Below are 27,377 nucleotides of genomic sequence, written 5' to 3'. Positions count from 1 at the left end.
GTTTGGTTAATACAATTAATCACAGGGACAGAAGATGTGCTCAGGAGCTAAAGCCTGTGCCTTCTTAGCCGCTTCTCTTTACTCAGTGAAGAACTATTTTGAGATTAATTGGGCTTTTATCTGAAACACCCAGTTGTATGACCCTTCTTTGCTCTGCAATGAACAAACCGAGCCACAATTATTTCCTGCCGAAGGTCAGGTACACAGTGGTATCTGAAAACAATGCATCATCAGGCATTAAGGAAGTGAGAAGAGCATTCCACTTCCTCCTTTCCCTGTTGGAAAGGCATTTTCGATTTCAGATTAAGTGAAAATTTAGGGTCCAGTAGTAGCAATTCTGTCAAAACAGTAAATTAAGTATTCATCACTTGCAGATGAGCTTGGGCAAAATTGGATTTGTACTATACAGAATCATTTCAGATACTGGGGCATTTAGGCTACAAAGTAGTTATTATATGTTTCAGTTGCTGTCTCAGCAAAAGACTTTTCCTTCTCCACTCTCAGTGTGCTTCATTTGAAAAGACATAGCTTTCTCTAGATTTGAGAAATCAGCCCTCCTTCAAGGATCTTATTTGTAGTACTGTGATTACTGATCTTGTTGCTAGAACTCTAAAAGAACAGGAAAGGGGTGCCTAGGTGGCTCAGTTGGTTAAGTGCCCTACTTTGACTCAGGTCATGATCTCGAGATTCATGAGTTTGAGCCCTGCGTCAGGCTCTGTGCTGACAGCTCAGAGTCTGGAGCCTGCTTCGGATTCTGTTTCTCCCTCTCTGCCCTTCTCTTCTCATGCTCTCTCTTTCAAAACTAAACATTTTAAAAATTAATTAATTAATCAATAATAATAAATAAAATAAAAGAACAGGAAAAACAAATGTGTCCATAAACAAATAAATATGGGGCACCTGGGTGGCTCAGTCAGTTGAGCATCTGACTTGGGCTCAGGTTATGATCTCACAGTTTGTGGGTTCAAGCCCTGTATCAGGCTCTGTGCTGACAGCTCAGAGCCTGGAGCCTGCTTTCAGATTGTCTCCCTCTCTCTCTCTGCCCCTCCCCCACTTGCACTCTGTCGCTCTCTCTCAAAAATAAATACACATGAAAATAAATAAATAAATATGTTTTCACACGTAGTTTTAAAAAGAATGCTGCTTGCCTTAGTAATTTCTGATTCAGCTAGCCCACTAATTTAAATCACCAAGTATTTATTAAACATCTACATTTCAAAGCATAATGCTGTGCCAATTAAGTCAAATGTCAGAAAGGGATAGAAAGTAGTTGAATCTCATAAATTTCATCCCTGAGGGTCTCAAACCAAAACGTGGTCATTTTTTAAAATTTCAAATTCTGACTCAGTTGAATGGAAGTTTTCCTACGTACTCCTTATTAGAAAATATGTTTAATGGCTCTGTTCATCACTAGGAATCTATTCCTGTTGAAAAATAAAGTGTCATTTTCTCACTATCATCATCAACAACAAACTCTTACCAAATGCAAGACATTAGAGTCTAGGGAAGAATCAAAATATAAAAGCATGGCTCGGGAGGGTCTAAATACCCTGTTATGGTGGTTACAAGAATCTATGCATATGTACAAACTTAAAGAACTGTAACCAATAAAAGTGAACTTTACTGCATGTAAAAATTTTTGAAATCCATTTTTTAATGTTTTAGAGGCATTCAGAGGCAGATTTACCACGAAGCTAATGAAGCTGAAGCTTCAGGGCTGCTAACAAGCACAAATCCTTCTAAGGTCTCGTACCTATTTTGTAGTCTTTTTCATAAAGTGGGCTCCATCCAAAACTGTATAAACTCCAGGACCTATAAAACCTTCATTCATTCCTTGTAGGTATGACTCTATAGTCATTAAATTTATTTCCATGGGTTCAATACAGGGAAAGTTAAAGAACAGAATGAGGCAGCAGATGCTGAATTCTGGGAATTCATAAGAAGAGTGATATCAAAGGATTAGGGAGCTCAGTGGGATTTGGATTGGGTCTTTGTAATAAAGAGTCTGACTCCATCTTTGATGTTTGACTACCGATGGCTTTCAAGCCTCATCACTCCTATACCCCTTCTGCAGGCTGATACAAAATCTGATTGCCCCCTTCTTTGGTGCTGGTAGTAAGTTCAAACCACATGAGCCCCAGCCCATGTGGGAGCCCTCATCCCAGTCCCACTCCCTAATCATAGTCTCCTTTTCCTACTCTTTCAAGTCATTTCAGACTACTCTGGGAGCCTGCCTTGCTCTCCATAGAAAGTCCTATATGTAACAAACCCTTCATTCCCTCTTGGTACATGCATAACATCATCAGGCTTGACATCCAAATCAAATTTTGGATGGGAACTGAATATTGGGTAATAGGTCCATCCTGTTCTGCTTCTGCAAGGAACCATACCAGTCTTAATAATCTATATAATTTAGATGCACCAAGAAGAGAAGGGCATTTCAAGGAGAGAAAATTACTTACACAAAGACAGAGAAATGGAAACATGAAAACTGTGTTTGCAGGATGATGTAATTGAAACCACAAGTTTGCACTGATGAGTCAGAGGGTTGGTAATAAGACTAATGTGGTAGTAGGGGGTCATTGAATAGGCTTAGAAATGTGGATTTCTCCTTTTATACATCAAGACACTACCAATGATTTTTTTTTGAATGGGGAAATAATAGAGTCAAATAAGCATAAGAAGAGTATCTATCTACTTATTGGAGGTAAAATGGGTTAGAGGCACAGAGGTCTAGAGGAAAAAAAAACTATCAAGCCTAGAATGGTAAGGGCTTGGATGCTGTAGTGTCAATGGAATGGGAAGGAAGACAGGGATGACTGTAAAAATACAGTGGATAGAGACTTAGCAACAGGGATGTTGGAAAAAGGGGAAGGAAAGAATTAAGGATGGTTAAAAGATATAAAATGACTATCACAAGAATAAATTCCATAAAACAAGCATCAATCACTAAATGGATAGTCCCTTTGTGGCACCTATTTGGATAGCCCATCATAAAATGATTCACATCCAATTCAACTCAAGAAGTATTTATTGAGTTTTTCTTTCAATGCTGATAGCATTCTCACAATCATGGTGAACATTTCTAAAACCCGCCAGACTTTCTGCAAGAAGTGTGTCAAGCCCCAACCCCACAAAGTGACTCGGTACAAGAGAAGCAAAGATTCTCTTTATGACCAGGGAAGGTGGCATTATGACAGGAAGCAAAGAAGCTATGGTGGGTAGACTAAGCTGATTTTCCAGAAAAAGGCTAAAACTTACAGAGAAGGTTGTGGTGAGGCTTCAATGTGTTGAGGCCAACTGCAGCTCTAAGAGAATGTTGGCTATGAAGAGATACAAGTATTTTGAACTGGAAGGAGATAAGAAGACCAAGTGATCCAGTTCTAAGTTTCATATTTTGTAATATTATGAAGACAACCAAATCTTAAGGTTATGTTAAAAAGAAATACTTATTGGGCGCCTGGGTGGCGCAGTCGGTTAAGCGTCCGACTTCAGCCAGGTCACGATCTCGCGGTCTGTGAGTTCGAGCCCCGCGTCGGGCTCTGGGCTGATGGCTCAGAGCCTGGAGCCTGTTTCCGATTCTGTGTCTCCCTCTCTCTCTGCCCCTCCCCCGTTCATGCTCTGTCTCTCTCTGTCCCAAAAAAAATAAATAAAACGTTGAAAAAAAAAAAGAAATACTTATTAAGCATACATTTATTCAACAAATAATAACTAAGAATAGGCATATGTACAAGGTGGAAGGCAAAGAAATAAATAAATAATCAATAGCCCTTTGACCTCAAGGAACTTAAATTCTAGCATGGGGAAACTGCTCTTTATTCAACTCAATATAAAACAAAGTGGTAAATGCTGTATTCATTTAGGAAGAAGGGTCCAGCGTACTCTGAACTGGGAACAATTAACTTTTCCAGGAAGATGACATTTAAGCTGTGCCTTAAAGAATAAACAGTTTTAGCATCACGCATAGACAGTAAGAATGTTTCAAGAAAGGAAGGAACAACAAGAACAAATAAATTTTTCAAGTGAGCCATGTGTTCAGGCTAAAAGCATAGCCCTCAGAGTGGCTTATGGAGCAAAGCACATGTAGAGAGATGTGAAAGAGAACGTGAAAAGGTTGACTTGAACCAGATTACAGAAAAGAAATCACTGAAAGTTAGGCAACAGGAAGCAATCAAAGGACTTAAATTGGAAAAATGATATGTCCTAAGTTTCAGAAAACTTACTCTGATATTGATGGAGGACCAAAGCAACATAGGTGTCTAGATGCAGGAAGAGCAACTGAAAAACTTCTATGAGGTTGAGAAAAGAGATAATGAGAGCATACGCGAGGTGGTAATGGTGAGAAGAGGAATTTGAAAGAAACCACTTGGAAGGGGACTCCGTAGGACCTGGAAATCAACTGAATATGAGAATGCGGAATAATGGAGGTGCCAAAATCAACAGTTCATACCTTGGGCATTTGGATGGTTGAAGGTGCTCTTGAAGAACCATAGAAAAAGATGAGAGGCTACAAAAGGGTGAGGTGAGATGATAAGTGCACTTTGGGAAGTGTGGAACTTGAGAAATCTACAAATGAAAACATATGCAGGTACAGCAGGAAGTTAAAGCCAGCAGTCTAGAGGAACAGTTTTGTGGACCACCACCCCCACTCCAATCACTATAAATAGGTAGTTCTTGAAGCTATTAGACTGAAAGTATTTAAGGAAAGAATGAAGAGCTAGAGAGAGGTGAGGGTAAGGAGGCAAACCATGAGGTAAAGGGCAGAAGGGAAGAGAAAGATGGCAAGAAGAAACAGCACAGCAGTCATCAAAGGAAAGCACAATAAGAACCAGTGAAATGGACTGCAAAGCCTCCCCCACCACACACACACAATATACATGTATATATGTATATATGGCTATTGTTTTTAAATGAAAGGCAAAAATATGAAAACAATGGTTCCCTATAAAAGAGAATGGGATTGGGGTTGAGGGAAAAGGAATGAAGACTAAAGTTCTTTGAGTATGTCTGGTTTTGTAGATTTGACTTTGGGACCACGTAAATATCTTACAAATCAAAAAACAAAATTAGGTTTCAAGAAAACACTTTTCGAAGTTAAAAAAAATGAACCTAAATGTGTATTTGGTTGGTGGCAAAACCATACAGAAAGAAACCAATTCACGTGATTTTAAGGCACAATAATGTGACTATTCATACATAGTGGAATATATTCTAAAAACAAAAGAACTGAATTCAGTAATCATTTTGTTGGTGGTAATGCTGATATTGATATTCTGACATTGTTCTGTGTGTACCATGGGGGAAAACAAGTGTGCAATGAGATGATATTCTAATTCTATCATTCCAATGACAGTGAGAGCCATGATTCTCAGTGTATAAGGAAGAAAGTATAGGGGTGCCTGGATGGCTCAGTTGGTTGAGCATCCGGCTCTTGGTTTCTGCTCAGGTCATGATCTCAGGGTTCATGGGTTTGAGCCCTGGGTCAGGCCCCATGTTGACAGTACAGAGCCTACTTGGAATTCTCTCTCTCCCTCTCACTCTGCCCCTCCCCTGTGCATACTTTCTTGATCTCTCTCAAAATAAATAAATATTTTTTAAAAAGAAAGTACAGATGTAAGATTAGATATATTTAGTAAAAGCCTCGTCCTCATTTTGAATTGGAAATACCATTACGAGTTCCTAATTTTATCCTAAAAAAATAAGTATTTCCAAGCTCTGCCAATTGAAAAGTCCCACCACAATGATTATTTCAGTGTCAGTGAGTATGCTAGTACCAAGAATTTGTCTCCAAATACCATTTTGGACTGAAAGGAACTAGGGATCCCTAAAGAAATGTTTGATTTCAACTCTGGGACAAGGAAGACAGAAGCTGACCCTAGAACACCTGGTCATGACAGACAGTAACAACGTTATCAAAATCTATTGGACTCTCCAAAAGACTCAGGAGTATACCTGAAGAGGCTCACACTGGCCAAAGAGGAGAAAATGTGAGCATCTTTACCCTACAGTACCTGCAGAACTTCAGAAAGTCTCCAAGCAGGAAGAACCATGCAGAGAGGAGGGTAAAGATGCAGTACTAAGCTGAAAACAGAGGAATCAAGGAAAAATCCGCAGTCCAGATGCAGGAACTCCAGCCTTCTCCACTGCCAACTAAAAACACATGCAGACAGTCTCATACCCCCAGGAAGAAGATGGTAGTGTCCTTCTCTGGAGGAAATGAACCTGAAAAGACAGTACATACTATTGTCTATTGTCACCGGGAGGTCAGTTAAAAAGCTCTGAGCCCACAGCACCATCTACCAGTCAATTAGGCCTGCACATGCACACAGATCTTCCAATCAGCTTTTTAGTGTCCTATTCTTAGCTATAAATGGACAATGATTATCAGCCATTTGAGGAAAGCCTCCAACACAAGAACCAAAATGAGACAATGCAGGAAACAGAAGAAAATTTCAAAGATACTATAATTAATAGCTTCAGTGAAGAGAAAATTATCGCAAAAATGACAAATCCAACTGGAGGGTTGGAAAATAAGTTCTAGGAGAGAACAGGGAGCTCAACAACAACAACAAAAACAGAGATTTAGAGAACTGGACAGACAATTATTCCAGAAATCCAGATTAACAGGAGAAAAGAGAGAAAACAATAGAAAGAAAATCACCAAAGAAATTATAAGTTCTTAAAACTACCGGACGTGAATCTGCAGATTAACAAGCCAATGAAATTTACAAAGACCTGCATCATTATGAAATTTCAAAACCCTAACAATAGAGAAGATCTTGAAAAGCTCTGGGGGATGGGATGAGGGGAAGAACGGATTACACTATGGATCATAACATAAAATGATAGGAGATTTCCAACAGCAATGCCGAATTTAGAAGGCAGTGGAACAATGTCTCAAAAAAATTCTGAATGCAATTGTTTTTAGTCTAGAATTCTCTAATCAAACTACTTGACAACTGTGAGGGTAAAGACTTTTTAAATGAGCAGAATTACTTTTTTTTTAATGTTTATTTTTGATAGAGTGAGAGAGAGCAGGTGAGGGGCAGAGAGAGCGGGAGACAGAAGACAGAGAATCCCAAGCAGGCTCCGCACTGTCAGTGCAGAGTCCGATGTGGGGTTGGGACCCACGAACCATGAGATCATGACCTGAGCCGAAATCAAGAGTTGGACACTTCACCGACTGAGCCACCCAGGGACCCAGAAAGGACTTTACTTTTTAGAGAAACTTTAGTTTTACAGGAAAAAATGAACAGAAATTACAGAGTTCCCACATGTTCCTTTCCCCCACTTTTCCCTACCGGCCTCCAACCACACAAAGTTTCCTCTATTACTAACATTTTATGGTACATGTGGTACATCTGTTGTAACTGATGCATGAATACGGAAACATTAAGTAAAGCCTATAGTTTCCATTAATTAAGGTTCACTCTTTGTGTTGTACACTTCTATGGGTTTTGACAAATGTATAATGTTATGTATCCACCACTCCAGTATCATATAGAGTTGTTTCACTGCCCTAAAAATCCCCTGTGCCCCACTTACTCATCCCTTTGTCCCTCCCTCCTAAACCTGTCAGCCACTGATGTTTTAGTAAAATATCTCTAAAATTCTGCCTTTCTAGAATGTCATATCATTGGAATCATGCAGTGCGCAGCCTTTTCAGACTAGCTCTTTTCACTCAGCAGTATACATCCAAGCTTCCTCCATGCCTTTGCATGACTGGATAGCTCTTGTCTTAATTGCTAAATAATATTTCATTGTATGGATGTTCTACAGTTTGTTTATCCATTCACCTATGAAAGTACATCTTTGTTGCTTCCAAGTTTTGGCAAGTACGAACAAAGCTGCTATAAATATTCGTATGCAGGTTTTTGTGTGGACACGAATCTTCAATTCATTTGAGTAAATACCAGTGGTCGTGATTGCTGGATTGTATACTGCGTTTCACTTTGTGAGAAACTGCCAAACTGTTTTCCAAAGAGGCTGTACCATTTTTCATTCCCTTCAGCAATGAATAAGGGACTGCTCCACAGCATGTGGTGTTATCAGTATTTTGGATTCTGGCCATTTTCCAATAGGCGTGTAGTGGTATCTCATTATTGTTTTAATTTGCAATTCCCTGTTGACATATGATTTGAACAGCTTTCCATATGCTTATTGCTTATTTGACATCTATATATTTTCCTTGGTGAGGTATCTGTTCAGATCTTCTGCCCATGTTTTAACTGAGTTATTTGCTGTCTTATTATTGAGTTTTGAGAGTTCTTTGTATATTTTGGACAAAAGTTTTTTATCAGATAAGTGTTTTGAAAATATTTTTTTTTCCCAGACTGTCACTCGTATTTCCATTCTCTTATAGAAAGATACTTTTAGACAAGAAAAACTCAGGAAATTTACTTCCCTTGCACTTTTTCTTAGGAAGCAACAACAAGCTGCTCTCCATCCAAATGAGAGAAAGATCTTAGAAGGATGAAACATGGAACCCAAGAAACAAGATCCAGCACAAGAAACAGCCAAAAAGATTTCCAAGACTGATGGCAAAAAAATGTTCCAAGACATTATGAGTAAGCCTAGAGCAGAGGTCTCACACCCCAGTGAGTGAGAGACAATTGTTGGAGGCATGTAAATATTAAATTTATTTTTATGTTAGCCTTTTGTATTTTCTATTTTTGCTCATATTTTATGATGTACACACTACTTTATTACAGAAAACATATAGTTTATAAACAAACAATACAAATATAAAAGTATGTGCTGAAAATTGATAACAGTCCGTCATTAAAAAAAAAAAAATCTAGAAGCTCTTAGCCTAGGAAGAACCAGTCCAGAACAGAGTAGGAGGCCAGAGATGCACAGAAAGAATTTTACAGAATGAAATGGAACTAGTAAGTGACATGATAGTTTTGACCATGTGGAAAATTGCATAGAGAGCCATTTTACAGAGCTCCTGGAAGGTGGGAAGACTTACCGTGTTTCAAAGAAACTTAAGCAAATGAAAATGACAATTATTAACTCCAAGAAAAAAAAACAAAAAATACACAAGAAAGAAAACATAATCATAGTGTATTACTTACAACGGTATTGAACAATATTCTCGTAATTATCATGAAAACACTGACTATGTGTTTAACTAAAAATTAAAATATAATTACACCAGGAAGATTCAAGAAAGAGAGGGTAAGAGAAAGCAAAAGGCCTCACTATCAGTATAAACTTGGTAAATGAAGAAAATAGGATATTAATCTTAGGAATTTTTTTAAATTGTGTTAATGTTTATTTATTTTTGAGAGACAAAGAGCATAAGCGGGGGGGGGGGGGGGGGGGGGGAGAGATAGAGAGAGAGAATCCGAAACAGGCTCCAGGCTCTGAGCTGACAGCACAGAACCCAAGGAGGGGCTCGAACTCACATGCTGTGGAGATCATAACCTGAGCCAAAGTAGGACGCCGAACCGACTGAGATACCCAGGTGCCCAAGGAACTTTTTATTTTTCATTGTTTTTTAATTTTGTCTCAGACTTCTTCCTACCAACCTCTGTCACCTGGCCAACTTGGGTCTCTGGTTCCCAATTCATGATCTGCCCCACTGGTGTGGATTCTACCTCATCCTTCCTGAGCTTTGACCTCAAATCCACCTGCTGCTCTAACTTATTTTCACCCCCACCCCCACCCCCTCATTCCCAGCCTGGACACCTTTCTTCGCTCTGAGTACTCCCCACGATTTCATATGGATGGAAAAAAAGCGGAGGCGCAAATACAAAAACAGCAAAAAAAGTTCAAACTTACGGTCTTCTTCAGCTGACAAGTCAGGCAAAAAGAAACTCGAGTTGCTTAAGAACTCACACTGAACTTCTCAATATAACTCGCTCTCACCACTTAGTGAATTCTTCCTGTGAGAACCCCCCACACAAGGAGGCTGTCTTGCCACTAAGCCTGGGGGCAAAACGCAGAGAGAGCAACTATGGAGGCCCGAAGAGGTCAAGTCAGGTCTCAAACTTGAGAAGATAGGGGAAAGCGGGAACCAGCGCCCCACTGCCACCGATTGCGCAGGAAATTGCAGGGGTCAGCACATTTAGAGTGCAACGGGTAAGCCTCGCCCTGGGAAAACTACCTTCAAGATCATCGTATCTCCCCTTCCAGGTAAATATAATATTAGTTTTAAATATGGAGATAAGGGGCGCCTGGGTGGCGCAGTCGGTTAAGCGTCCGACTTCAGCCAGGTCGCGATCTCGCGGTCCGTGAGTTCGAGCCCCGCGTCAGGCTCTGGGCTGATGGCTTGGAGCCTGGAGCCTGTTTCCGATTCTGTGTCTCCCTCTCTCTCTGCCCCCCCCCCCCCCCCGTTCATGCTCTGTCTCTCTCTGTCCCAAAAAATAAACGTTGAAAAAAAAAATTAAAAAAAAAAAAAAAAATAAATAAATATGGAGATAAGCGGGGTGCCTGAGTGGCTCGGAGGGTTAAGCCCGACTCGATTTCAGCTCAGGTCAGGATCTCATCGTTCATAAGATCAAGCCCCTGCGATGGCTCTGCCGACAGCATGGACCCTGCTTGGGATGCTCGTTCTCCCTCTTTCTCTGTGCCTCCCCTGCTTGCACACTTGTGCTCCCCCTCTCAAAATAAATAAACCTTTTTTAAAAAATAAATAAATACAGAGATATGTAGCACAAGAAGCTGCTATATAATAACAGAAAATGGTTCCTCTTGAGACAGGGCAAAGCAAATAAGGCTGAGTAAAGAAAGGATTGTTCTCTTTTTTAATTTTTTTTTCAACGTTTATTTATTTTTGGGACAGAGAGAGACAGAGCATGAACGGGGGAGGGGCAGAGGCAGAGGGAGACACAGAATCGGAAACAGGCTCCAGGCTCTGAGCCATCAGCCCAGACCCTGACGCGGGGCTCGAACTCACGGACCGCGAGATCGTGACCTGGCTGAAGTCGGACGCTTAACCGACTGCGCCACCCAGGCGCCCCGGATTGTTCTCTTTTTAAGTCACTGAGTACTATTTCATTTTGTAGAATATTTGCATGTAATAATATAGGAAAATATTCAACATACAATGTTAAGTGAAGGGGGAGGGTTAAAATTGCTAAAAATTTTAGAGCCGTATATAGCTATTTAGATAAATGTACCCAATTACAAATATACATGCCCTCTGTTAATATAAAAGCTAAATGGAACTACATCAACCTATGTTTTTACAAATTAAAAATATATCCAGGTAGCCTGGGTGGCTCAGTGGGTTGAGCTTCCGACTTCAACTCAGGTCATGATCTCCTGGTTAGTGGGCTGGGCCCCCGCCTCAGGCTCTGTGCTGACAGCTCAGAGCCTAGAGCCGGCTTCAGATTCTGGGTCTCCCTCTCTCTTTGCCCCCCCCCACCCCTCCTCTTTTCGTGCTCTGTCTCTCAACAATAAATTTTTTTTAAAAAAAATTTTTAATTAAAAATATATCACTGCATGATAAGCTAATGGTAATTTTAACCTAATTTTGTATCTTTTTTTTGTTTTGTTTTCTACTATGGACAATAAGATCTATTACTTTCTCAGGCAGGGGGAGAACTTTTTAAACTTTTCTGACCTTCAGTCACTAAGGAAATTGATGAATTGCAAACAGGAGTCACATGTAACTAATGTGCCCCAGACCAGAGGAGCCTAAAAGATACAATTGGGTAGCACTGGGCCATAACCTTTTTTCTGTTGTTTTGTTTTGTTTTGTTTTGTTTTGTTTTGTTTTGTTTGCTGAATTTCACCCTGCCTGCTATTGCAGGATTCTTCTACAAAGAGCTCCCAGCCACCCAGAATTTCTGGCATTCCTAGGGGCTGCCTCAAATGTGCTCAAATAGGAGCAATCCCATGTGGTATTAGATAAGGCTGCTGCTTCATCTGGGTGAGAATCTGCCAGGCATCTCTGCCACCCGCTGGAAGCCCTGGGGCCCTGGAGTTGACACTACTCCCCTGTGACCTCTGGAACTGGAAATCCACAAAAGCCTCCACCTACCCTACCTCTGCCCTGTGTTACAATCTGCTTGAGGGCTATGAAAGAAATTCCACCAGAGCCCTGGAGTTTTAGAGAGATTTCAGTAAAAATAGCTCTTTCAGAATATCATTTATTGGCTTGTAAACCTAAACTTTCACACACACACACACGCACACACACACACACAGAAAGAGAGAGAGAGAGCAAGCAAGAATCAGTGCAAAGAACTGGGTGAAAGGAAAGCATCCCATGGGACAGATGTTCTTCCTTGACTCCCGGTATTCCCTGGGGCTTCAGTGGAGCCAGAACTGCCAGCCAGACTCCCTCTTCCTTAAGTTCATTGTGCTCAGTTTTTTCCTCGGGGGCTCCTTGATGTGTCAGTGAAAAGAATTTTCTTGGTCTCCCCCACAGACTTGGGGAAATGCTGGGTCATGTCTGATTCCAGAGGAGAACATAGGTGCTATTATGTACTCACATTTTCCAGATGAGGACACTGAAGCACAGAAGAGTTGCAAAAATTGCTCACGGTCACACAGTACTAAGTGGCAGTCTGGCCCCAGGGTAAATGTTCTCACCCACCACACCACACTGACTTGGAAGGTAGAATGGAGCCTCCACTCTTTTCAGGCTCCATGTGGTTACAGATAGACCACTGCCCTCAGGGACTTTACCACTCAGTGATAATAACAATTACAGCTGCAGACATCTGACAGAAATTGTAAGAACAATCTTACGCATGCTCCAAGTCCACTTCAGTTACCACCTCTTTGATGGAAGTATGTTCCTGGAGTCCCCTAGTCAGGATGGAATCCCTCCTCTTTCTTTTCCCACAGCTCTTCAACTCTAGAGAACATAACACTGCCCGAGTCTCCTTGCAGTGAGTGATTCATGTGAGCTTCTCTCATGAAAGCACAAGCTCTGCGAGGACAGAACTCATCTGGTTGCTCGGAATGTTTGCTACAGTGCTCATGGCACAGAGCAGGTACTCAACTTGTGTGTCTTTGTTGAGTTACCTTGGTACTGTACAGAGCACTTTGTGGGCACACAGTGACAGCTGACTGATTATTAAATGGCCTTTGAGGTGAGGCCCCTTCACAGAAGACTCTGTAGAATAACGTATTAGATTGAATCCTGGGACATTGCCATTTTATCAAACAAATTGTTCACATATTGCCTATATCACATGGGTCAACTCAATATAAGAAAAATATCCTAACTGAAATAACCAATAAACCCAGGAAAATGTTCTCTTGGAAGATTTTGAAATCCCCATTCTTGGGTATCTTTTATAATCTACCTATAGCTGTTTAAATATTTTTTAAAATACCCAAAAAGCTCACCTTGTAGACTATGTATACTCAAACATCCCAAAGCCCAACAACAGAGGTGAAATTTGATTCCAACAACTTTATTCAGCCATGAGTCCCTAAGATTGTGTGCAAAAGACCAATTGTTAACAGTTTACCAACAGAGAAAGCGGTTTTGCTCACTTAAGTATCCTTCAATCTTGGCCCAAAAGCTAGCTGAGAAAGATCTTCTGGGGCCTGGTAACATGGGGTTTCTATGTGCAGTAAATTCCCCCCTGTCCCTTGCATCCCACCCTTTATCTGCCTGCATATTGATGTTTGGAGACTATACTGACCTTTGGAACTGACGTCAATAGTAGGGATTCGCCGAATGGGTGAGAATGTTCCTCACCTGGCAGCTTCCTTGTGCCTGGCTCAAGCCTCTGCAACTGAAGGCAGTAAAGGTGGCTGACAGTGTAATTTATCCACACTTCACCTGGAAAGGGTATCATTTTTTTGAGCTCTCTAGAGACCCTCGCCTCATAAGAAGGCCCAAGACGCCTGTCAGACCAAACAATGCCTATCGTATTTTATTACATGGGATGAAACATAAGACTTGATGCTCCATTAGCAGAAGGTTTCATGTTCACTCCAGGAAGGTGGTTCAACATTACAATATCTTATCTTGTTCTTTCGTGTGTTTTTAATATAAACGGCCTTAAAATTCCCTATTTTCATCCCCCACGCCCACTGCCTCAGGCACCCAGAAGCTATATTATCAGATTTTACAGTCTGAGATAATGTGGTATTATAAGAGTGCCAATATATACGTGGTGTATTTTTTTTTTCTAGATAAAACTACAGTCTGATAAAAAGAAGAAGTTTGCTCTCTAGTGGCTGACTTATAAAAGGCTCGGAAAGCCACACAATGAGATATCTTAGAAAAAGAGGAAATGTAACAGCATTATCTGTGTAACAAGGTCTGAGTAATTATTTTGGTTTTACTTATTTTTTTCATTTTCCTTACAGTGAAAAACTACATCATAGAAAGTGTTTGTGAATATTTTTTTCCAATTAAAATTTTTCCTATCATTAAGCTAATTTCAATTATCAATTTTTAGAGTAGCAATTAGGTTTCTGGTGTCTTATTAGCATATTGTACCTTTAGAAAGCTCTGTGGATTTTTTTAATACCATATAATTAATGTCTATTATAGACACGTTGCCCAATAACATAATATCATTAGAGCTTTTTAAGACACTTCTAGCCCTTTGCAGAAAGATTATACAAATTCATGGAGAAATAGTATAATTTTTAATATGATGCTAATTAATATCATTTTATTACTCCTTTTTCTACAGCAACTCAATTTATAAAATGTTACTACAGTAAGAATTATAAATGAAAAAATTTATTCAGTGTGCCCTCTTTTAAAGCCCTCCTGCCATGTTTTACTTTCCCATTTTATTCTCCCACTAATCCACATCTGTCTCCCTAAGTCCACACTGTTTTCCCCAACTCTCTCTAGTACCCCTGGTCAAATGATAGGAAAGTAATAATACCACTGGTCCCTGAAATCCCACCTTCCAAGCTTCAAAAAAGGAGGGGATTACCTAGGAAGCTTTCTTACCTGCACAGTAATAAATACTTTAAAGGATTTTCAGATCCGTAAATATTTTTGTCCTCATTTTATCTATGAGAAAGAAAACAGCGTAAAGAAGTCGAAACTTTTCAGCAGGTCAGGACTACAAGTGCAAGTAAACTGCTAAACAATGCAAAGAAGAGTGTTTTATGGGGCGGGGGAGCAAACATACAAGACAGTGCAAGGGGTGATTAAAAAGACGAATCATGCAATCTGATTTACATTTTTGAAAATTATTCTGGCTACTGTATGGAAAGTAGCACAATAAGGACAAGGGTAGAAACAGAGAAACCTCTTTGGAAATGATTGCAGTCACTCACACAATGAAAGAGAGTGGCATGGACAAGGGTGATAGCCATGGAGTTGTGCAAAGTGAGTGGATTTCTGTGTATTTTGGAGGCAGAGCTCAATGGTGATGGATTAGAAGTGGGAGTGTGACTTTTGACAGAACAACTGGATGGATGGTGATACCACTTAATGGAACTAGAAAGGCTGAGAAAAATATGTTGGGGAGGAGAGTGGCGGTAAGAATAAAGAGATCTGTTTTGGTTGGTCATGGTTCAATTTGAGATGCCTATTCAAGAGGAGATGTGAAGGTAATCTCTTTCAAGATATCAAAAAGAAATGTCAGGAGGTATCTGCCCGACTAGATCTCTTGTTAGAAGTCTGTAGCTTTGGAGATAGGTCAGGACTGGTGACTGATACTTAGAAGTCTTCCAAATATAAATGATATGTAAATATGAGATCCTCAGGGAGAGAATTTGGATGGAGAAGAGAAAAGGTCTGGGCTGGCCCCTGGGGCATTGGCATTTGAAGTAGAGAAGGGAGGCTCATCCAGGAAGATTGAGCAGCTGTGGCCAGGAGGGGGAAGAAAAGCAGGAGACAAGTGAGACAACATTAGTGAGAGGTCAGATAAGATAAGGACACCAAAGTGACTGTTGAATTTGGCAACACAGAGGTCACAGATGACCTTAACAAGAGCCCTTTCAATGCAGTGATGGGGACAAAAGGCCCTCTTATCCTTGCCCCTCTACTATAGGTTCTTGCACCTCCCAAATATGGCCCTAAAACATTCCTTCTTCATGCAAATACTGAAGACAGAAAGGAACTAATTGGTGCAGTGTCTGGGAAATTTCTCTCTTGTCTATGTTGATAAACTATACTCCACCTTTAATCTGGAAACATTTTATTTGAATCCTTTTAGAGTCCATTTGGGCAGGGAATGGGATTCTTGAATATCAGAAATTGAGCTATCTACTGTTTCACAGACTATTTTATTTTCCCCACAGAGTAGATGGTGAGGTAGAGAGAAGCTGAGATAAAGGAGAAAATAACTAGGGAAGGGTAACTCTGACCTAGAGAATGTAAGAAGAGAGAAGGAGGAGGGACAGAGGAGGAGGAAAAGAATACCTTGGGGAAGGAAAAAGATATAAACAGGAAAAGAAAGAAGGCATGGACTTTTTTCCTTGAGGCATAGCCCAAAATGAAAGTCAAACTACCTGCCAATCTCAGATGCAACAGAACCCAGACAGAGTAAATATGGAAAGGATTTCCACTTCAGACTATATGCAAGGGTTGGGGAACAAGGAAAGAGAGTAACATGTTGAACAGCAGAGAAGAATTATAATGTGAACAGGTGGACTGCAGAAACTTCTTATTTTCTAAAAGTCTTATTAAAATTCACACAGCTATTTCAAACCTCCCCCCCCCCCCCCCCCCACCAGGCCTCCTTGCTGGTTAGTTTCTGTACAACTGCATCTCCTGTTAGGCTATGGGAATGCCTAGGAGAACTGAAGTAGGAGACACAACCAAGAAGAACTGTGGCCAATAGAGTCCCTTCTTTTTATTTCATGTGTTGATATTTTTAAGAGCTGGAATAAGCACAGTGCAGAGAGGCAGAAACTTCAGTTACAATTCAAGGAGAAACAACCTGTTGATTTTGCTCTTTCACACTCCAGGGATGGGCTTTTGTTCAGTTCACATTACCATACATGGAATTTAATGCCTCGATAATATGATGCTAAAGACCACTGGGCTTCGCTGGAAATGCTAGTGTGTGCTAACTCCATAGAATTTACCGGCTCTCAGAGACATCAGCAAACCGTGGTCAAGTAGGGGTAACTTTCAGCTGAAAAGAACTGGCCAGAACCCTCAAGCCAGTCTTGGGATTTGTCTTCTCATTTCCAACCATGGCCTGCCATTACCAAGTAATACCATTCTCCATCATCCCAGCCTCCTCTCACCAGGGACCAAGGGCTGGGTGTGCCTGAGATCCAAGCCTAAGAGGCCTTTCATCACATGGTTTCGGTCTGCGATCGAGTTGCTAGTTCACTTGACCTATTTGTTTGCCACATCAGAAACTCGGAAAAAAATTCCAGCTTGTTTCTCCTTTTCTGCTTTATGGCCACGAGTTGCTTCACTGTTATTTAAAAAACAGAGCACTCTGAACAGAACTGGGGAAGGAGATCATACATCTCAGCAATCTGGACCAACACACACACATGTGATCAGCTGAGGCCAAGTGTGCTTCCCTTCTCCTGCACAGAAGCATGGGAAGGAGGCAGGAAGCTCGCACTCCTAAAAGGAAGGAAGTCACGCATGGCTCATTAGCAATGACATCTGAATAGAAAATAATGGTTGATGAAATGGCATTAAAATTATGTCATGACTTCTGTCTCTCCTATAGTTCAGAAGGGAGGCATCAAGAAAAGGATCAATATTAATTTGTGGACCAACTGTCTAGAATAGACCAGAAATATTGCCTTCTAGCTCTGCTGTGCTCCCATCCCTGAAGTAACTAACTACACAGAAGGGACTATCCCCAAGTCTTCATCTCCAGAATTAAACTTCAACAAAAAGGTCCTTGAGAACTCTTCTGGTTCCTTACTAATTAAGAAGTCTCCAAGCTTAGGCAATGCCAAGTCATGCCAGAAAGTTATGTTCTTGGATCTTTATTGAGACTTAGCAGACTAATTCTTGCAAGTTGAGATGAGTCTCCTCTCCATCACAGAAAAGTAAAAAGTTAAAACTGAGGAAACTGCATGCTCATATTGCAGAGGGTTTATCTGAAAAAGATTAAAAAAAAAAGGGTAGCCCAGCCCAGAGGCCAAATATTACTTTATAAGACTCTCTTAGTCCTTATGACTTCAAGTAAATATCTGATTTGCCTCAATATTTACACATGATGGTTTCTATGGTTTGGGGTATTTGTGTTTCAAATTTACATTAGGAAGGGATAGGCATAAGGGTATAGAAATCCAAGAAAGGTAAAGAAAACAGCTTTTATAGGTCCTTCAGATTTCTGAACAGCTCCAAAGAGGAAACAAGCCAAGTATACACATATGCTTTAAATATAGCACCCCAAAACAGCAGTGAAGGCCCCACTCTGCTATGTGCATATGTCAGATCTTGGTTTACCCCCAAATTATAATAGATCATCATGAGTACATGATGCTATGTTTTATCTTACAATAAAAAAGAAAAGATTAAGTATAAGCTAGGGGCTAGATTGGGGGTAATGAAAGTAGGGGAAAACCCACATCCTTTGATATATTTTTCTTATTGTAATCGTTGCTAAGGAAACCACTTCCTATCCATACACTGCACATATTTCCCCTATTTGTTATTCTAACAAAACGCACAATACCACATTTAAAAACAGGAGAACAAGAGCCCAGTAACATGTATTCAGGGACACTCAAAGCTCTTAAATAACTGGAAATAGATTAATGAGGTTGTTCCAAGAGTTAGGGAACAAGGTGCACTTAGCAGAGAGAAAACCTACTCTCTACTGTTAGCACTCGCTGTCCAATCCAAGCTAGAACGAATGCCCTTGAGCATCAGAAAAGAGACTTCTTCTATTTCTCCAACTCTCCCTCCATCAGTAAAGAATGGTAGAACTCATGCTTCCCAGAATCACAGAGTGAGAGCTGGAAGACTACTAACTTAATGTAAGCTCTTCATTCGACAGGAGGCAGAGAAACTTGCCAAGGTAACATGGTCACTTCGTGGCTAACATGGGAATAGAAGTCATTTTCTGACTCCCAACACAGGAACAGAAATTCAGGGAGTGTTGTCTGATAGATGAAATTGAAAGATTCATAAAATCTTAGAGTAGATGACTACTTGAATCTTTCAAGTTTAACTTACCTTGCATTGCAGAAATGCCCAGAAAGTTTCATTTTTATTCACACTATGGACTTGGGCAATCATGACTCCCTGTTTAATCCATTGATAAATAATGCAGAGATCACTGTGTTTGAGGAAACAAGGGGATTTAAGCGTAGTTCAGATCTCATGGAACAGACATAATCCCTATACTTGTTCAACTCTCAAGAGTGGTCCAAGGCTGGTGGAATCACAGTCCCAAAGGTTTACTCAGGCTCTAGAAACTGTTTAGCTCACTTTTTTCTCCTCCTCCCCTCTTTCCACTTCCCTATCCCTGGGCCTTTGTTGGCTACATTAACATCCAAAGAGGTGTCCTCTAAAGGAAAAAAACATTTTAAAAGGGACTGGGAGCAACCAAGAAACAATCCAGAGAGGAATCCGGCCCTTGATGTGATAACATGATTGACAATAATGATGACAATAATGATAGTGAGGAAGAACTTTATACCAATTTAGTTTTCCATTACTGAAAATCGAAGTTATTCTAAACAACCAGGTCAGACTTTACTTCTTTAATCCCTTTTATTTTCCCTAACAACAAATCTCTTAGATTGCCTGTAGTTAATTAGAAGCTCCCAAACATTAAATATATCTTTCTTTTGTTTGCTGGAATTATAACATTTTCTTTTCCACAAATGTCTTTATTGCAAATATTTCAGCACAGTGGTACTTACCAATCTGTCAAATGTCCATCAGCAGTCCTGTTGGTATATTGTCTGAGATCCATTAGTTCTATTCTTTTCCATGCTCTCAGTCACCTACTCACTTTGCCAATAAACACACACACACACACACACACACATAATAATACAACACAACATAAAATATTGTTCTGCCTTAACCTTCTGGAATTTTTTTAAAATCCAAGAATTCTGCTCTGTGGCATACAGTAAAACTCATGTGCTTCAAAATAAATGTAATTGAAATTTCTCTAGACTGGATTCTTTCCCTTTATGGCTCTCAGCCTGAATATAGGCTAATGGCCCTGCTTCCCTTAATCAGCACACTTGACCTCTGACTAACACAGAGAGAACATACTGAGTGATGAATCAAAAACAAAAGAAGTCTTAGCAAACAAAACTGACTTTCAATTCTTTTACCTTTCCACGTCTGTGCTTTTGAGGTGATGTGCGACCCATAATGTCATCAATTGTTTCAAATGTATTTCTTGCACAATTTCTGATATTATGATCAAGAACCTAGAAACCAGCTGAGAAACTAGATATCTCTTTCTAAAATATGGTTAAAATGACCATTGTTTCAATTATAAAATCATTCAAAGATAAATGATATAAAATATTATGAAACTTCTAAGACCTTTCCTCAATAGCAGTGTTCCATAGAATAGTATCTTTTATTTGTATAAAGGTATATACTTTTGAAAATACTTTCTCATGATAACAGTAATAGCTAACATTTATTAAACACTTACTCTCTGTCAGACATTGTTTTCAATGCTTTACGTGCTAAGACACTGCATTATCTTGTCCACAATTTAAGGAAGAGAAAACCAAGACATTGTTTTCTCTGTAAAGCTTAGTTCCACTGTTAAATAAATCAGGAATTATCTCACTAAGCCTTCATCAATTTGTAAGAAAAGATTAGATCTACAGCTTCTGGTCTCTGATATTGTACTTCATTTGTGAGTATAAGAAACCAAAACTCTTATTTGCTCTCAGAGAAGTTATTTTATGTTCAACTTATTTATTTGGGTTTCATATATGAAAAGCAAGTGTCAGTTCATATCTGTAATAGGAAAAAAAGCAACTTGTAAGTTAAAATGCTTATTTTTCTTTTGGTCCTACGTGACTTCAGGCAAATTATTACTATAAATAAAATATCTGCCCTGAACAGAACAGAAAGAGAATTTGTTGAACATAGATTTTGAGTAAAATAAAAACTTCCAGAATTCTTGAACTATAAACAAAGCAGTGGTCATCCCTTAAAGAATTAGCCTTCAAATAGTAGGCTAACAAAAACAAAATACATGTATTTTATCTACTTTTTCTTTTCTTACTGCAAACTTTTTGTTTGTGACCTTTAGCGGTGGCTCAAGTGCATCTGTGTTTATTTCTCTATGTGCAGAGAGAGAAACAGATGGACAGTAGGAATATCAAGCCCTTGGAGAGGTATCTGGCCATTTGTAGCTGGAAGTCAGATCATTTTTTTAAATTCAGGGCAATATTTAGGACAATTCTAAATCCGTATTATTAGCTTTAATTTGAGACAGCCCCCCCCCACCAAAAAAAAAAAATACCATCCCTGTTACTAGACAGGTGAGTACTACTGACTTAATTCATCAAAGTAAAGTTATCTAAATACCTTTAGTCAGGTCCTCAAGTTACAGATGTGCAAGGGCATGTCCTAATTTTCCTTGTATCTTCTCTAACTCATAGTGTAACACCATGACTTGATGGGAAAATCATGTGGAAAATGCAATACCTGAGTTCTAGTCTTGGTTCTCCAACTGTCTAACTAGTCTCTGAGCCCCTAATCTAACATAGACTATAACATTCTCAAAGTTGAGAACTTGAACTTGACACACAGTGAAGACACAGTAACTACGCATAAATGAATGAAGATAATAATCTATGATCCTAGTTGGTAATCACAAATATTTCTCTGAATCGGAGTCAGAGGTGATATACCATTTATATTCTAATACTCATAAATGATAGTCAGTATGAAACTTGTAACAGGCATTCAGAATGCAGTCAGGCATTTTGGAAAGAACTCAACTGGCCACTCTCAGATAAGTGTCCCTATTTATAAATAGGGGTGCAAACTAACATTTTCTCATTAAATGCTTCCTCTCTCCTACCAGCAAGCCTGTGGGGGGATTTCTGACCTCCATTTTACTAAATAAGAAACTAAAAATCAGAGAAGTTATGTAGTTTTGCTCAAGTTCACAAAGCTAGTGAGTGGATGAGCCAGAATTTAAGCCAAGACTAACAGATTCCATGGAAACTAATTTCTTTCTACTATGTTTTGCCACCTCAGTCAACATTCCCATATTCACACATATACTACAGTAATACAGCTCCTCAAGGGCAAAGAATGAGTACTGTCCATCACTATATTGCTAACGTCAGGATACGATGAATAAAAATCTACTGAATGAAGGAATTCATGTTCAGCAACACACAGTTTCCCAGCCAGCATGAGAAATGTGCCTTGGACAATATTTGCTCCTCAGGGCAATTGGACAAGGCTCCATCCATAAACAGCCTCATCTGTTACTCCAGATTGTCTACCAAGATTATCATTTTCTCTGCATGCTGTGCTGTGGGAAAGTTGGGAAGCACTGCATAACTTGTGAATGTGAGCAAGGGCAAATTATGTACTCATCATGGTCTGAGTGATTTCCAGACTGAGAAGAAAGGAAATCTTAAAGTTTGAAAGTCACAGCTTGGCCACAGTTGGAATGAAAAACACACAATGATAATGAGTTGCCTGAATAAGGAAGAATTCCTTGGCAAGGGAGGGAAGAAACCCCATACCAAAAGCAAAGAAGGAAGAGATAATATGTTAAATAATTCATCAGAACTGTGGATGGAATTGTGGACAAGCCAGGGGGTGGGGGAGGGGGATTATGTGAGTTCCCTAGGACTAGAACTCAAATTGTCTTGCCTAAATAGTAGAGAAAACTATGTTGTATCTTAAGAGAAGATCCAAGCACTTTATGTCATTCTTTATAATGACAGTAGCTATTGTTTATTGTGTATATATTATATGTCAGGCATTTTATATATATCATCTCATTTTTTTTTTAAATCCCGTATCCCTCTCTAAAGGGTATATTATTGTCCTTACTTACACACCAGGAATCTGAATCTCACAGGGGGTAAATAACTTACCCAATGCTACCCACCTGGTAAGGAAGGAGTAGCCAGGACTCAACCCCAGTGTATCTGACTCTAAAACTCACATTCTTCCCACCATGCCTTGCTGCCTCAGTCTGCATTAGCTCCATCCAAGAAGATGCTTCCCTTCATGTTTTTTAGCAAACATCTTCCAATGTGAAAAAGTGGAGCAAAGACTTATCTAACTCCCAAAGCCCTATTCTAGACTAAAATTAATGGTGACAGAGTACTTTGAAAATGCCAATGCAGCTCCCTCAATGCTAGGGTCTTTGTTGGGACTCTGAGTTCCTGGGATGAAAGGCTCTACAGAGCTTCTATGTCTTACAACAGCCACTTGTAAGGATTTCAAGAAGAGCAGGGAGCCCCTCTCTTGAGAGGAGCCTTCAGAACCCTTGGATAATGGAATAGTAAGAAGACACTTCATAGTACTGGTTAGCAAAGGGAGGGAAATGGACCTTAACCTTTCAGAAGTATCTCAACATTTTTTTATAGAACATACTGAGCAGAAAAATTAGGTAAGAGAAAGCCTGTTTACTTGGAAGAACCATGAACTGCCTCAGAAGGATTTGAGTGGCATACATTGATGGAAGGCTAAGAAAAAAACAAACTGAAATTTCCCAAACAAATATTGATGAACAGTGAAAAGTACCTACCACTGCCTAGACTACTGGGCCACCATCTTCTTACAGTTATAACTTGACCAGAAACTTCAGAAATCCATCCAGAGAAAAGATTGCTTAAGACAGCAGAGACAGCAGCCTTGTTTTGTTTTGTTTTGTTAGCTCTGAGACAAACCCAGGGTCTCACATGGAGTCAGACTGAGCAGTATACAGCCCATTATGTGTATTAGAGAAAGGCAGAGTATAGATACTGGATGACGGAAGATGAAAAAGCTTAGAGACAGACAACTTATGGGTATTCAGTTCTCTCGTCAATTTTGATCTTGCTTCCATGTTTATACCAGAGTACAATTCATTACAGCATGATTTCCCATCCTCCATTTTTCATCTTCTTTGCTTTTGCCCTGCTTCACTACCTTCCCAAGCCCAAAGAAGTATACCAGTTAGCTTTCACTGTGTAACAAACCATCCCAAATCTCAGTGGCTTAAAAAAAAATAGCGATTTATTTAGTTCACAGTTCTGTGGATTGGTCAGCAATTTGGGCTAGGCTCAGCTGGGTTGTCTTCTGTTCTAATCTAAGCTCATTTATGCTAATTCTTAGCTGGATGACTTTCTTTCTGGAGTTAATTGGCTGTCAGCAGAGCTATGGGGACACCTGGGCCATCATCATCCAGCAGGCTGCCCTAGACTTGCTCCTTGGAAACTCAGCAGGGCTCCAAGAGTTAGAAGTATACAAGGTCTCTTGAGATGTAAGTTCAAAACTGACAGAATTCACTTCCCTCAAATTCTCTAGGCCAAACAAGTCACAAGTTCAGCCAAATTCAAGGGGCAGGGAAAGAGACACCATCTCTTCATGGCAGGAGCTACAAAATTACATTGCAAAGAGTCATGGATTTAGGGAGGGAAATAAATAACTATAGTCCTTTCTGCAGAACTTCTAACATATGTGGAGTTTAGGGGAAAGGGCTACCATTCCTATTCCTCTCCTTGTACCTTACTCTGCTTTCCTTTCCACCTTCTACTCAATGACTCACCTAAATTGCTATAATTTTTTACTTCTTGGCTCTGCCAGGCTCTTCTGAGATTATCTGGTCAACAAGGTTTTAGACAGCTACCTCTTTCTGCTTAGCCTTTGTTTAAATGTCAAATATCTTGCTGAGACAAGACAAATAATATTAGGAAAAAGACTTCCAGAGTCTTAGGAATCCAGTTTGTATTTTTTTTCTAAATCAACAATACGGTTTTCATAGAGTCCAAAACCCAAACCACTCTCATATTCTTGGCACATTATTTGCTCTCAATAGCTTCAAGCTTACTTTTAAATCCTTTGTAATCCTGCTGGAAATCATTAAACAGTGACTCATGGAAGGTCTCTGATGGCCTCCAATAATGATTTTAGCATCCACAACAGAAATTTTTTTAAGCTCCATTTAGCAAATTTAGCCCATTGCTGAGATTTCTTCTTGGGAGGGTCCCAATTCTTTCCTTTTTTCCAGAAGGAGCTTCAGAGTCAGTGAGCCCCTGGCACTCAAAGCCCTCCAGAGGCCAGCTGCTACAGTCTGATAGACCAAGGCCTCCTGAAAAAAAACACCATTTATCCTGCTTCTGCCCTTTCCTACATCCTGGAATTTGTTCTGAGATGTCTCTAGACTCTCCTTTACATGTCTCCTGCTTGCAGAACTTCAAAAAAAGAGATCATTCTCAGTTCAAAGCTGGAGCCTGTGCTGGGAATTGAACCACTTAAAGCTAGGTCTCTTATATCTGAATGCCTTGCAGAGATTGAAATGCACTGCACCAAGCTCCATAAATTCAAATACTAGTAGAAATGATTTCAGGTATCCATCATTTTTTGAAAGTTTGCATTACATCACTTTGCTTTTATGAAAGACCTACGTTAGTATCTGTTTTCACTAACTGAAAGAAATTCAAAGAGGTTTTTCATTTTTATGAAAAAGGGTAAAAAGTGAAAATAGCCTTGAGTGTCTGTTTTGCAGCAAGCCATTATAAAGGCACCTGAGCAGTGAGAGTGGCACTGCCAGGCTCCTTCCCCAGGAACCATACTTGGCATCTCAGCATCAAGCCACCATAGCTTTGAACTCCGTGAGCATCTGTGCTTTATCTCCATTTATTTTGTGCATCTAGGAGCAAGATGCATCCTAAGAAAGGATATTTTGAGGCTCTGGGAAGACTCAAACTTTTTTTCCATATACATTAATGGTAATTGTTTCTTCGCTTTACTTCATTTCAGGTTACAAAGGAATTCATAGGAACATGTTACTTTTGGGGAGAGGGGGCTGTATTTGGAAAGTCTTTCTTTCCTTCTCAATATATCTTTGCTTCCTTTACCAATTGTTACCATCTGCCTTTTTGTCCTGGGGAAGGATGTTGCCCTGCTCCCTTCGATGAAAAAATCCATCCAGAATTTTTATATCACCCCGTCTACCATGCAAACATCACACCATTAGTGTTCTCTCGCTCACTCGCTTGCTCTCGTTCTCTCTTTCTCTTCATTTCAATCTCTCCTCCCTTAAAGCCATGCCCTCATCCTTCAGACATGATCGAGTTCCTATTCCTAAAATAAGCTATCTTTCAACCCACCTGCTGCCCTTTTCTGGCTGCCTATCTGTTCTTCACAATTCCGCTTCTTCACCCCCATTCACAGCTCCACCCACTGTGATTTGCCTTCAGCCCCCATCACTCCCCTCCACTGAGTCAATAATGGACAAATCAAGACTTCTGCACACCCTTTTCTCCTTGTCCTCTCAGCAGCTTTGTCCCTCTTGATAATTTCTCCCTCCTTAAACTCTTACTTGACTTCGGAGACAGGTACATTCTCCTAATGCTCCTCTTACTTCTCTGTCTGCTCTCTCCTCGTTTCTTCTAGAAACCCTGCTTCTTCTACTTCATCCTTAAGTGTGGGCCCTCTTTACCCATTTTCACCTCTTCCTGGGAGAGATTTTTTTCCCCTACCTATCTTACTGGAAATCTCATTCTAGACATAATTCTAGACATTTTAGACTCACTATTTAAGTGAGAGTTATTTTCTTCCTGCCCAGAGCTTCCTTACTCAACTTGCTCCTCTTTCTACATTCTTACTTAGTTAACAGAAATACCACTGATTGTCTCCCCAATATTCATCCTGTCTTTTGTAGTAATAGAAGTTTTACTTGGGCCCATGGCTATCCAACTAAAGACTACATTTCCCTTGCAGCTATATAAGGTCATGTGACTGGGTCATAGCAAATGAAATGTGAGCATAAGTATTGCAACCTTCTGGGCCGTGCCCTTGTTAGCCAATACAGATTCTGTTGTCTACAGCTAAAAACATTGAGCAATATAGTAACTGATATGAAAAATAAAGTTTGTGAGTTTGAGGTGCTCAGTCATCCAGCTCATCCCAAATGTCCTCATTCAAAGTCTAAGGATCCTGATTTCCATATCAATGCCCTAATCTTTACTTGAGAGAATTAGCAAGAGTATAAATTCAAGCTATATTGTAGTTCAGCAATTCACAGGATTAGAGTTTGGATATGATTTTCAGCTACGTAAGTTCTTTGTTATGACATTTAAAAAAACTCAAGAAAATCTTGGAAATTTCTTGGTCCTCTTATCATCCATTGAGCTGAGAATTTACAACTTGAACCTATTATTTTTGTTCTTTAAGTTCTCCAGAGTACTTTGAAGCAGTAAGATAGCCACAGGACTCATACTCTTCATGTGCTCTCCATAATGATTTCTTGCAATAGCCACTCACTCCCAAGGACTTATATGGTAATCATTTAAGTACCTCTTTTACTATAGGTAACAAAAATTACCAGTGATCCATC

The 27,377-nt window shown here is 39.8% G+C and overlaps 2 pseudogenes; one reads left to right on the top strand and one right to left on the bottom strand.

The window, feature by feature from the left end:
• Positions 1 to 3,072: 3,072 nt before the first annotated feature.
• On the top strand, positions 3,073 to 3,376 carry LOC125166469 (60S ribosomal protein L36a-like; annotated as a pseudogene).
• A 6,628-nt stretch (positions 3,377 to 10,004) lies between these two features.
• On the bottom strand, positions 10,005 to 10,148 carry LOC125166949 (uncharacterized; annotated as a pseudogene).
• Between the last annotated feature and the right edge of the window lie 17,229 nt (positions 10,149 to 27,377).

Source organism: Prionailurus viverrinus, chromosome B2, assembly GCF_022837055.1.
Source record: "Prionailurus viverrinus isolate Anna chromosome B2, UM_Priviv_1.0, whole genome shotgun sequence".
Lineage (NCBI taxonomy): Eukaryota > Metazoa > Chordata > Mammalia > Carnivora > Felidae > Prionailurus > Prionailurus viverrinus.
This window is presented reverse-complemented; position numbering and strand designations above follow the sequence as displayed.